Below are 13,672 nucleotides of genomic sequence, written 5' to 3'. Positions count from 1 at the left end.
GGCTGTGTGGGAAGCTAGTGTAGAGGGAAGCTAAGTGTAGAGGGAAGCTGGTGTGAGAGCTGAGTGTAGAGGAAGCTAAGTGTAGAGGAAGCTGAGTGTAGAGGGGTTTGAAGTTAGTGTAGAGGGAAGCTAAGTGTAGGAAGCTGAGTGTAGAGGTAAGTGTAGAGGAGTTAGTGCGAGAAGTATTAGGAAAGCTAGTTGAGGGAAGCTGGGTTAGAGGGGTGAGTTAGAGGAAGCTAAGTGTAGGGCTAATAGTCGAGGAAGCTAAGTGTAGAGGGAAGCTGAGTGTAGATGGAAGCTGAAGGTGTAGAGGGAAGAGTGTAGGGGGAGGATAAGTGTAGGGGAAGCTGAGTGTAGAGGGAAGCTAAGTGTAGAGGGAAGCTGAGTGTAGGGGGAAGCTGAGTGTAGAGGAAAGCTAAGTTAGAGGGAAGCTAGAGTGTATGGAAGCTAAGTGTGGGGGTTGTGTAGAGGGAAGTGAGTGAGGGAAGCTGAGTGTAGAGGGAAGCTGATGTAGAGGGAATATAAGTGTAGAGGGAAGCTGAGTGTAGAGGGAAGCTAAGTGTAGAGGGAAGCTGAGTGTAGAGGGAAGCTGAGTGTAGAGGGAAGCTAAGTGTAGAGGGAAGCTAAGTGTAGAGGGAAGATAAGTGTAGAGGGAAGCTGAGTGTAGAGGGAAGTGGTGTGGTGAGGAAGATTGGCTCACAAATGTGACCTGATGAGGTATATTTCCTGCGTGGCAGGTGCAAAAGTTCGGGCCTCATCCCGATGTAACAAAGATGATTCTGGCCCAGTAGGAGTGAGATTCTTTGGAGAAATATCCTTGCCTTCTGGCTGATCCATATGTGGTGTCAGATGTGTGGAGAGAGGGGTGGGGACTGTTGATTGCTGAAGGTATCTGAAGTGACTTGTGATGATTTTTGTGTCTTCCATCCAGATGAGCAGGCCTACCACCCCCGCCCTCGGACAAACCTGTGACTTGGTTTGCTCTCCGGAGCAGGGTGCCGTTGAAAGGAGTGATAACTGGAGTGGCGTTATGTGTTGAAGTTGACCGACCTCAAACTCCAGTACAGTGGGTGCAGTTCCTATCAATTAGTTGATCGCCAATACAATTTAAAGAGGAAAACAAGGCAGTGTTCCCTACCCCACTACCCTGGAAGTTTAAGTATGCGAAAAGGCTGACTTTTTGACATTAGTTTGAGATATAACATACAGAACGTTTTGAAAAGGTGTGTATGGAGACATAATTTTAAGCTATTTTCTAAACCATAAGTGTCAGTAGGTAGGCAACTACAGGGCCAAAACACTTAGTGCTCTACTTTTCAACAGTTTTAGCAGTAGAGGGCACTGTTTATCATTGATAACCATCAACTAGGATGAGATCTATCATATGTCCATATTCTCAACCAGTTAAGCAGGCATAGGCTACACATTGCATGTTACTGTACTTCCTATGTTTACACATCATAATAGCAAACAGTCTTGAATATAGTTCTTATTTATCTTGCAGTCTGTCTGTAGCCTAAACATTTTGTGTACCCTCTGTTGCTCATTCAAACCATTCTCCCATATTCCCACCTCCCTGTTTCCATGACGACATCCTGGTAACCAGCTATATTCATCCTCTCTCCCCCCTACCAGGCTCATTAATATCTAGTTTATTGGTGCTGAAGCAGAGGGGAGGGGGGTGCAGACGTATTGCACTTTTGGCAAAGAGGGGGGGTTGGGGGATCGCTTAACAGCTATCCATCGTGTGCTCTGACATGTTACCCCCTGTGAGGGGGAGGGTCTCCCAGGTGGGGTTGATCCACCACTCCTTCCCAGGGGACGGTCTCTTGTGCCCATAAAGCCCACCAACACACCCCTTTCCAGTTGCCACCAGCCCATGCCCTAATTTCACTGTTAATTCAGCCCATCACTCACTTATATGTTGTGCTTGTTGATGGAGGGGGGGACATATTTACATAGCAAATATTTGTCTGAAAATTGCTTTGAGGATTTCTACTCATGATACATTGAAGTCGGGACTCGTCTCATGTTGAGCCTAGGAATCATCTGGTGTGTGTGTGTTAGCCCATGCTGCCAGTGTGTTAAAGGCATATTAAACCCATTTAACAATACTCACACCAACTGAAGTTCATTAACATAGACGTCTGAACTCAGCCTAGATTTCAGCAGAAGGCTGCTGTTGTTCTTTCAGTCTACTGCTATTACAGTATTATACAGTAAAATATTACTATAATACCCTTTTTATATATAACAGCGTGTTTTTCATTGTGGATTCCAAATGTGTTTTGAAATTCCTATTAAATACATTTTAATTTTGCATAGATTTTACTACAGTATTTCTGCTTCAGATTACTGTTAGAGGAGAATTTTTGGAATAACTACCTGCATAACCATGGTTCTCTGTTTTTACAATGCTGAGTTAACAATGCTTCAGATACAGGACATGGATCAGTGAGCAGACCCTACATGCATCCATGTTGCCACAACCACTTGTGTCTCCCCAAATATGGTGTGGGGGTGATGGAAATCCAGAAACCTGTTTGCATCACTCAAATTGGTCCCCATCAGAACCCATGCACCATCGTGGGTTCACACGTTTGATATAGACCAATGTTTCATCACTCTGTAAATTAGAATGAACAGATCTCTTTTTCAGGGGGGATATGCCTGCGCTCAAGTAATTACATTTTTGCCGTAGAAGTTAAATGTGCAATGTTTTAATAATCATGCATTGTTGTTTGAGCATCTGTTCCAGATCACCCCGTGTAGGATGACTGAGAGCATGTCCACCCTTATTTTTTTTCACCACTCCTACACTCAGTGGAAAAACATTGCCATATTAAATGCAGTCGGTATTTTCTACAATGTCTGCCTTTGTTAGAAAAAATTGAAGAAGTACTTTATTATTTTTCACTCTGGCTGTCAAAGAACTTATTCATTTTTAATCAGCTTGCTCTCCTCTTCTTAATTAACCAGAGCTTTGGAAAATTAAATCAAACTCGAGGACAGCAAAGGAGTGGGTGTGAGGCGTTCATAAAAATGTCTAATGGATAACTGTCAGTCCTGCCACATACCTATTTACTGAGCCTGGCCTGCCAGGGCAGCAGTCATAGCTGCGGTACAGTTGTAAAGTAATTACACTGGCTGTCCTGCTTTGTCACAGTAACTACTGTGCCCTTGAACTATTACAAATTTTCAATGATGGATTTAAACTATATCCATGGATTATTTTGGTGTTGAGTCATTGTGTTCTGCAAAATATAACAATATTCTTCTCTATAGCATCTGTAATATATTTTAGATACATATACATATGGTTCATATCCTGTGTTTGAACCAGCCGCCAGGAGAGATACTAACTACTTACTTGTAACCCTCACATACTAGCCAAGAAAAAGGGAGGAGAAATGTCTAGGGGGACGCAAATTATATTCTGTGTAGAATACAACAGTTCTGCAAGATTTCCATTCCTGCCAAAATATTATTAAATATATTGTAATCATTTTAATAAGTTAGTACTGAATTACTTTTCTCTCGTTCTTTCAAATACATTTATCCATTCTTTTCAGGTTCCACCTCACCCCACATAGCATTATAATGACTTCATTATAATGACTATTAATTTATGACATTATAATACAACCAACACATCAAATTCAATGAATTTCAGCTATTCCCTTTTCTATATTCTTCATCAGAAATTCCAATCTTTCAGCAAAATAATACAAGAAAAACAGATTATTACCACCTCTCTGTGTTGTCTCCGACCAAGTTACTCAACAAACTTTACTCCCCTCCACACTGTGCATTCGTTCATTCATTCAGACATTGGCTGCTCCGCGAGCCATTGTATTCTCCATAAACCTGTTCTCTCTGTCACTGATCCATCTTTTTAAAATTTCCTGAGGGCTGGAAGATGGAGGTGCCACTGAAATTAATTATCATGTGATGAGTGCTTGTGATGGCTATATTATCCTCCTCAGTCTCTTAACCCCTGTCATCTGAGGGATTACACCTGTCCCTGTGTTATACCATGGTGAACCTGTTTAAACATGTTGGAGATACCTGGTCGTGATGAGCAAAGCAACCACAGGCTCCAGGGAAGGTCCCACTAAGCTTCCTCAGACAGGTGTCTGTGTGCATGTGCATTTTCAACTGTCCTCTTATCTCATTCCCTGCTAGCAGAGAAAAGGAAAGCATGATTTCCTTTTTTTCAACACTCTTGTCGCTGTTGCATCTTCCTGCTCTCACTCTCTCACTCTCTCTCTCACTCTCCATTCTCTCTCTCTCCCTCACCCCACAATCTCAATATCTCATACACTTTCTCCCTTCTGCCTGTTTCCTTTTCCACAATTGTGTGGTCTCCATGACAACCTAGCTCAGCTTTGGAAAGATGACAAAGTTATAAAAAAACTACAAACCTCAAATTTATCCATGCACACATACACACTTAGTCATGTACTGGACGTGTACTGCCATAGCTAATACCAGACACACTCAGGTATACTGCAGTCAGGAGTTCTGTTGAGCATCCCAACACATAGGGACACTACCCTCACTGAGTCTCACTGAGTCAGGGTTTGTGTTTAAAACTAACTCCCTCAAGTAGAGATGTGTATTGTGGTGCTTTACAACACCGCACATATTACTTGTTTTACACACAAACTTTCACTGACTTCTATCTTCCCAGTCCCCTTTTTGTCCACCCTTATTATGTGCTTCATTTGCTGTCCTTAGTCAATGGGGGGGGGGGCTGATAGTACTCTCACATACTGTACTGTAGGCACCCACTCTCACAGGGGTACCCTAGGTCTGTGGTGACATCACAGCCCTCATATATGTGGCCAATGAGTCCCTTCTCCCGTTGTCTCTCATATTACATTATGCTTCACACCATCTGTTCCACTACATTTCTCACTACTATTTCCTTATTCTCATATGTGTCATATCATTTATATGTTTCTTGTCTCTCTCTCTCTCTCTCCTCTCTCTCTCTCTCTCTCTCTCTCTCTCTCTCTCTCTCTCTTTCTCTCTCTCTCTCTCTCTCTCTCTCTCTCTCTCTCTCTCTCTCTCTCTCTCTTTCTCTCTCTCTCTCACTCACTCACTCAATCCTTCCACTCACTCACTCCCCTCATCTCCTCACTCACTCATTCACTCTCTCCCCTAATCTCTTCCTCTCCTCTTTTCCCTCTCCTCCTGCCATCTCTCCGTCTGTTGTCTGTGGTCCCCTGTGTTCCTGGCTCCCAGACGGCCTTTTTGGCTAACTCCAGGGTCATGTCATCTCGTGCCCCCGCCACCACCCACGCCCACTCCCTTTCAGGCTGCACTCAATGCTCAGGAGCAGTCAGACCGGACTAAACAGCTTTCTCCTAACCACACCTCCTCCTTCCTCCTTACTTCCTCCTCTTTCTCCCTCCCCTCTCCCATCCATCCCTTCTTCCCCCTCCTTGCTCCCCCCTCCTCCCCTCCTTCCTGTCTCTCCTTCCTCCACATCCTCCCTACTTCCCTAAATCTCCCCCCTTCCATCATCATTTTCTCTCTAACACAAACATGTCATGCCATTACCCGTTCAGGGGACACTCATTTTCTCTCAAAGTAACAAACAGTTAAGCATTAGGTCTGTGAGCACAGCGTGCTGTTTATTTGAAGGAGGAGTGCTTTTAATCAATTTTGCGAGGGCACGTTTGAAGAGCTTGTGCACCAGCTATTCAAACAACATCACTGTGCCCAGATTTCATAATGTCATAAAGCTAAATAACAAAAACTGTCAAGCATTCTTGTCAGGCCTATCTGCAGAACAGTTTTCCTTTCATGTCAGATGCATTCTGTCTGTGGGCAGTGGGCACTTTTATTTGCAATTGAAGGCCCTGTGCTTACTACTTGCTGAAGCCTTCGAACCAAAAATCTTTAATGTTTTCACGCTACCACCAACCATGCAGTGCTGACTTTCATTTGAGAGAATGAGAAAAGGGCAGAAGAGAGAGCAGGATGTCTCTGAGGGGAGGCGTGTGAATAACAGCCTCAGCCAGTGTGGGCATTGTCATCCCTGTTGATGTGTGGTCAAGGCAGTGTGAAAAAGCATCATTAAAATCGTTTATGTATTTATTCAGGTGTCTAGGTACATTGGAAAACCACAGTCTAGTAATGGAGAGTTTCTTTGATAATACTCACTATCCGTACTCCGGCTGTTTCCTCTGCAGACTTTTTTCGGTTTGTGTGTGTGTGTGTGTGTGTGTTGTGTGTGTGTGTGCGTCGTCACAGTGCCTGTGTAGGAGGTGTGTGTGTCTGTTGTGTTTTGTGTGTGTGTTTATTCTGTGTTGTGTGTTCTGTGTCTTGTGTGTGTATGAGCGTGTGTGTGTTATGAGCTGTGTGAAAAGAAGCTATATTGTCCGGTTGCAATTACTAATTTCATATACATGTAAACCTACTTCCTGCTTGTCTATCACCATCAGTACAAGATGAGGGGGGTGGGGGGGCAGATGAACAGGAATGGATATAATGGGGAAAATACGACTTCATACTTTATCATATTATATCTCTGACTCATTTTGTTCTCATCTACCCTTTCCTTTTTCTCACCCTCTACACATTGTGCTCTACACACTTTATCTAGCAAACTCTGTGCTGATTTCTATAGTCCTGTCTTGGTGTCAAAACTTTCTCATGTCTTTGTCTATAGAAAATCAACTGCACTTCTTTCTCGCTTCAGTAAATGTCAAGGGCACTGTCCATTTGTGTACCTCCCCTTGTATATGTTCATTTTCTTGGTTTGTTCCCTCTCCTCATTGTGCTCTCTCTCACCTTCCATCCAGACCAATCCCATGAACACCATACTCATCAGCCAGACAGAAAAAAAAAGGTCTTTAACTTAGGACAACAATCAATATAATCGAAGATACATTGATCAGAAAGCTCATGTAGCCCAGTGAAAATTCCTCATATTAAAAATGCAAAAAAGATGAATCATAAGCTGAAAAAGACGAAACAATTAAAATCCTTTGGCACGCATAATGTATCTGCCAGGAGGAAATAGCTATCCATCTAAGTTATCTCCCAGTGCTGTAACATTGAAGTAGGATGGTAGAGCCAATTGGTGTATGTGTATTAATCTTACAATGGAAGTGAAATTACAGAGGTTGTTGAGGCCCCCATTCACTGTGATTTAAAAGATAAATTACAGGGTCCAGTGGCAGTGAAAAATACCAAACTATGTTCAAAAAGACCCCTGCACTTACATAACATACACACAACATTGAAATCATCCTCAGTCAAGTTTGTTGATACAATATCAAAACCCAGTATAATAACCATATACTGTAAGGCTACATTCATCCCTAAATTCACTACTTGTGCTCCATCCTAACACTGAGCAGGATGGGAGACTGTTATACCTGTCACTCCTCTTCCTTCTCTCAAATCCCATCCATCTATTCTCAAAATTAAATCGATGGGTGTGATACAACATTAAATCAATAAAACGTGGGAGATGGCCCGGAAGGGTCTAGGGTAGGCGGAGGGGACCAGGGACAGGGACAAGGAGGAGGGCAGTGTTTGTTTTAGTGTGGGTGGTTGTATTTGAGTTGGTTGACAAGTAGTGGAAAACATTTGTTTCAAAAGGAAGAGAGAAGGTCATTCTATGTGGCCCCTTGTAAAACTAAGTTACTTATATTTTGTTAACACAGTCACAGACAGTCTTGTTTTGTGTTTGTCATGTAAAAATATGGCAGTTTACCGCAAATGTCTATCAACATTGCTGATACTTTCTTCATTTCATATATATCCTTAAACTAGCTGAGGTTTTTAAGACCTTTAGTGGATAGAGTGAGTTATGGTGGGGGCAGATGTTTGTGATTGAATCCAATTGCCACCTTTCCCCATGTAGTGTTATTAAAAGCCTCCTAAACACTCCTTCCACTCCTCCTCTCACTTTTATGGTTGCAGTGTACCTGCTGTGTTACCCAACTCTTCTGCCATCTGTGACAGCCAAGAGGACAAAGGGAGGCCTAATGCTAGCTAGGGTTCAGGAGAGGCCCCCTACCTACGCGACCCTCCACCCCTCCCTACCCCCCATCTGGTGAGGAGCTACTGAGAGCCTCGAGGCATGCAGGGCTGAATGAAAGCCCTTGTCAGTAGCCCCCCCATACACACGTCCTAAGCTCCATTAATTATCTACTCTGTCTCACTTCTCCTGTCATTCTCACTTCCCCTACACACCACAGTGTTTTTTTCCTTTCATTCTCGTGGTCCAGTGCTGACGATCTTATGCCATCTCCATCACCCAGAAACTTTGCTGCTTTTCCTGACATTCCATTAGTTGTACATGCAGGTTGTTTGTCTTCCATCCTCTCTTCTGTAACATCTACCCACATATCATTCCCTTGTCATGAATAATGCAAGGCTGAATAAGCAGTTCCCTTCTATAGATTTTCAATGCTTTTCAGATGTTATCCCTAAAACCCTTTTTCTTTTCTAACCATGTGATACATCCTCTCCTTTTTACTTTATTATACATTTTGATGTATTTTATTTATGGTCATCATCTCTCACACTAAACTCCCCATTTCCCAAACCTGCACTTTCTTCTGAAAAATAATGTTCTACCCTGACCAGTGTCCTTGAATCCTCTTATGAACATGTCATTAATTTCTCACTTTCACCTTTTCCTCTTGAAAAACATTTCCCCTTCTCTTCCCTTCTATGTTCTCTTCTATCCTGTAAAAATCTCCTTTGAAGTGCTCACCACTCTAGTGCAGGGCTGCACCACAAACACTGTAGCATATCCTTTGAAACTGCATTCACTACATTCTGAAAACGTACGAGGACATATTGTGTGCAACTTTCTAATGAAAGCTACTACGAGGTCAGTTCTTTGGTGGAGCACCTGTCCACTTGTGTGTGTGTGTCTTTTGGGCATGTGTTTGTTTGTTTTGATGCTTGTGGGCAACTATTGTTTATATGTGTGTGTTTGTGTGATATTAAAGCCAGGTCTTGTACGTGTGATCTGGAGGGGGGCGGGCCTACGTCTTCCAGCCCTCTAACCATTATCGTGCCACGCCCCAAATTCTCAACTTCTACCTGTGACCTTGCACATCTCATACCCCACAGATGGGTGGGGCCTAACACCTACCAGCTGAGGTGATGCAATTCAGCAACACGTGCCAATCCCCTCCACTCTCTATCACGTTGCCAGAGGCCAGAGGGGTTCTCACCCAGCCAATCCAGGCCTCTCCCCTGCCAAACCATGCCATCCTGCCTTACTATGATCATTCATGCAACACTGTGAAAAAGTCACGTGGCCCTTCGCGACTGAAGATGGCTGGGAAGGACATGCGTCTATGCTAGAGGAAACCGAGGACTTACACTAATAAGATTCTACATTCCTATTGTTTCCAGTCTGGAATCTAAACACAGAGTTCATTTCAATTAAAAATCATTCTGTTTACCAATTATCAAACCTCCAAATGATAGATGAGATCTGTAAGCAGTGGTCTATTGTGTCTGTGTGGGGTTGGACTATTCATGCCTTTACTACTAGTTCATTCGTTGCATTCACTTCAAATTCATTCATTCATTCATTCATCGTGTTTTATGCACAGAGGTGCTGAAATGCATATTGTGCTTCATCCTCTCTGAGGTGTGTTCCTGGGACAATGATTTCAGTAGCTCCTCCCTGTATCATTTTTAGGGTTATAACGGGGTCTCATAGGCTCCAATGCTGCCCCATCATCAAAAAGTGATTTTGCTTCCATACCTCCCCTTGCCCCTGTCCACCACTGCCCCCAACCCACAGATAGCAGTCATCACCCCAAACCACCCCTGAGCATATACATCTCTCCTTTTAGCTACACCACTCTGATATCACTAACACCACACACACACACACACACCACCCCAACACAACTTCATAATCATACATATACATTTACACACCACTACACACACACACAACCCCACACCTCCCATTTTCTCTCTTGCCTTAATAATCATATAGGACAGAACAAAAAGGGATAGACAGTGTAGGTATAATAGATGGATTGATTCACACGGAGGTTTATGGGTCAGTTCCCCTGTTTGCTATAGAGATGAAACCGTGACCGTTCTGGCTGGTTGCTGGGAGAAAATATAATTTAGGGGGCTGGTACACATTTATCGAAGGCCTGTCAAATTAGCAGAAAGCAATGGGCTGAGCCAGGACATAGCTCATGGTGTAATTGCAGGTATCTGTTCTACCCTCGCTCCCTCCCCCTTGATTGTTTATCCTCTGCTGATCCAGAAAAGGGTCAATCAATCACCACTCCTCCATCCCATAGCTTCTACCAAACATCCTGCTGTTTATGCAGAAAAGGAAATATACTCCCCCCCAAAAACCAGACATCACTAGTGTTAAAAAACTCTCTAATCCTGTTCCTGTGTACTAATACCTTTCATCGGGTGTTAAATGCTATTGAGCAGCAGCTGAAGATATATTTGATTTAAAAGTAGCAGTTTGGTTTTTCTCCAAGGCCCCAGTCAACAGTTGACAATGTGACAAAACTTCGTATTTTGCTGCAGCAGTAGGCCTATTCTATTTAGGAATTAGTTTTATCTACTAAATGAAACAAAGCCAAGGACAACGGCAATGTTAACACATTTTACTTTATTAGTTTGGGGGTGACAAGTTAATCACAGTTAATAAGAGTTGAATTGATTAGTCATCTCTTCCAGTTGTAAATGAGTTGTATTACTAATTCAGTTGGCATGACAGATTTACAGGATTCTCTGTTAATGCACAGGCACATGCTGAGACAAAGGAAGTCTAGCAAGAGACAGTAACTCTTTTCAGTTTCTCCAATGATTTAACTGAGAGTCATCTTTTTACTACTGCAAGTATCAATTAGCAGTGAGATGCAGAGGAAAAACCCTCAACAATTCATCTACACTTGCCCTTCTAATCAACCATACTTAGCTTAATCACTATCTTCACAACCTTTTCATCATTATCATTAACATCTATTAAAATGTTCGTTTAGTGATAAATTTACAATATATTCCTGCACCTGTTTCATAAAGAGTGTGGTGGGTCTCCCACCACCTGAGGGGACCTTCAGTCCCAAGGGTCCCTCTGAATCGACAGTTCCTCCAAATACCCTATAAATTTTACTGCTCCTCCTCCCATCTCCATTAAGAGGTTAAAACTTGAGTCAATAGTACGGGTATGATCCATTATTTCCCTGCAAGTCAAAAGAAGGAGAATGGGGGAAGAGATCCCTATAGTGGGGTCACCATGTCCTGTAAGCTTGTGCAACACAGACTCTGTCATATCGCAACATCATGCAAGCGTATACCATACCAACAATTATCTTGGAGGGGCTCTCTGGAACAAGCATGTAACCCTGAAGGACCTTTATCGTGTTATAGTCAACACATTAACACTTTCCTTTGGAATCCTAAAATACAGCAGTTGACTTAAAGCGGCTTGCTTCAATACTGCCTATCTAACAAACATTACTGATTGAGCTGTACTTGTGATGTTTCACACAAATACATCATAGTTATTTTTGTTCATTTTTTTTTATAAAAAATGATATATATACATTTTCATTTACATCAACAAATCTCTCCTCTCCATTACTCAGCAAAATAAACCTAAATCACACTAACTTACTCAGAGCCTACAAAACAGGAAGAAATCAAGTACTTCATATTATACATCTCCATTTTTTAATTTAGATCACCTTTTTACCAACAATCTTCACGTCAGTTGAATATTGCAACAATGGAAGGGAGTTAGGTAGTTAGAGACAGATGGTTGAAGGGGCACTAGGGGTCCAGCCACTAACAGAACACACATCAATCAACCAGCAAGGGTTTAGAAACTGAACAATCACACCCTCCAAAACGACCGCTGAAGCTGCTTACAGAACAACACGATGCGCAGACACCAACGAGGTGGAACCCTAGAGGTATGAGAAGGACATCATCACATGTCTCAGGAATGGCCCAGTATCATTCTCTTCTGGTGAAGCAGTCCCCTCCTGGGCCTCACTTGCGTTATCAGCATGTCAAAGGGCTGTGTAAGGAGGACTCTAACTACATATTTTATATTTTTACAAGTACTTGTGTTTGTTCTTTTCTATATTTGATATCACACAAAACACATTCAGCTAAAAAAACACTCTAGTTACATTGCTAGTGTTTTCACATTTTTCAATGGTTAAGCAACAACTGTTACCATGATTTATTTACTTTTACACTGATATGGTTAAGCCCGAGTCCCCTTCCTGCAATTCCAGCAATTCCCTTAATATATAACCCTCCTATTCAAACCCACCTCACCTTACCTTTGGTTAATTGTGCAAAAAGAAATTGTCACATTAGTAACAGTTTAAACATACATTTAAAAAATAATCTAACATTCAACTACTTTGTTCCCTCACCAATACATTTCCATAAATACATTGTGAAGTGCTACTTTAGGTCTCCTCAACAGACAGTGAAAAAAGCAGTTTGGTCCCTACCACGCTACTGGACTATTATTACCACTGGATTGCTTTTATTGTTCCGTAAGAGGCTTTACAGAAGCCACCATTCGACCATCTTGGCCACTCCTCAGTAGAACCAGTCCTCACATAAGATAATGAAAATTCTACATATTTCAATTAAAATTTTTGACCAAAAAATTACATTTAACTAAATATTCTTTGTTGATGTAGCACATAATTTAATTTAAAATTTATTTTTTGAAATTTTTTTTTTTTGTATTTATATATATATTATTTTTATTTTCTCCTAATATAATTTAAAAGTATCTTTAATATTTCTGTAATAAATAACTGGCAAAAACAAATTAAAACATAAAAAAATCATTTCATACTTCAAAATATGTTCTTTCATGAGTGCCAAATGGAAGCGCTTTGCTTCTACACCCCGTCAGTCATCTAGTGTATATATAATCCATTGACCTGGAACCCCAGTATCTCTACCACTGGTCATTCCCACTCTTTACACACTGGCTAAATCATGTCTTGCTGCTCTTTTTGATTGTCTACCTACTCTTTTAGGAATTTAACGTTCAATGCTACTCTTGTTATTCAGTAATCACTCTAATTTAAAATAGGCATAATATGAATCTCACTCATCTACTGGCTAATTGTCCTCCTGGACTAGCAAAAGTATAGTTTACTTTAACAACATTGTCTGTCTCGATCACTATCCCAGTCTTAAATATGTTCCTTTTCATTAGCAAAACATATCTCCTGCTTTACTCAATCCATTTGACTGTCCTGTACTAATATACTGATTACTACTTCTGGTTCGGCCTGGCTGGTCTTTCTCTAGTCTAAATGCTAGCCTGAATTGTCTTTCTCTGCATTCCAGCCCTTGATAGTGCCGGCCATCACAAAATGTACTACTCCTGAAATATGCAATTTTCTTTATATTCCATTTCTTATACATCATAGTTCTATTTCTTTAGTCACCATACAAAACATTCACCATTTTCTCCTTAAATACTTGAATTACAAAGCGACAATATCATAATATCCACAACTGAGTTATGAGCGTTTGCTAATAATCCCTACACTTTTAACAGCTGATGCAACATTGTTATAGGCATGAAATAGGAAACCCAGACTACAAGGTTCTATCTGCAAAAATGATGATTCTGAGATAATTGCTCCAAAGTTCCAAA

Source organism: Coregonus clupeaformis, unplaced genomic scaffold, assembly GCF_020615455.1.
Source record: "Coregonus clupeaformis isolate EN_2021a unplaced genomic scaffold, ASM2061545v1 scaf1871, whole genome shotgun sequence".
Classification (NCBI taxonomy): domain Eukaryota; kingdom Metazoa; phylum Chordata; class Actinopteri; order Salmoniformes; family Salmonidae; genus Coregonus; species Coregonus clupeaformis.
The sequence above is the reverse complement of the archived record's forward strand: the minus strand, read 5'-3'. Positions refer to the sequence as shown.